The sequence below is a fragment of the Macadamia integrifolia genome, unplaced genomic scaffold (genome assembly GCF_013358625.1).
Source record: "Macadamia integrifolia cultivar HAES 741 unplaced genomic scaffold, SCU_Mint_v3 scaffold1326, whole genome shotgun sequence".
In the NCBI taxonomy this organism is placed as follows: Eukaryota; Viridiplantae; Streptophyta; class Magnoliopsida; order Proteales; family Proteaceae; genus Macadamia; species Macadamia integrifolia.
Window position 1 is genome coordinate 135563 of NW_024868161.1, and position 415 is coordinate 135977.

A 415-nucleotide genomic window follows, 5' to 3' on the forward strand; every position below is an offset into this window, starting at 1 on the left:
CTTGACTATTTTACCCCTTCTTATTTATTTAATTACCCTCTCTTTTATTACAATTAATAAATAAATAATAAAAAAAAATTCCTTTCAGTTTTAGCAAACTCTACCCTTGCTCCTCACATTCCACGTTTCTTTACGATCTTTTCTTTTTAGCTAGAAATCTACCAACTTACATTTTTTTCCTTAAGGTCTCTTTTCTTTTCAAATCTACCAACTTGTAATAAGAAAGGAGAGATGGACAAAGCTAAAAAAGGTAAATGGGAGGGAGAGAAAGAGTAATACTAATAGTATGATATATATTATATATACCTTCTTAGCATAACCCCAATAATATCTCTCACGGTCTCTTTGTCTCACGACTTTCTCTCCCACTACCTTCTTGGCATATGCCATAACATCTCACCCAAAAAAAAAAAAA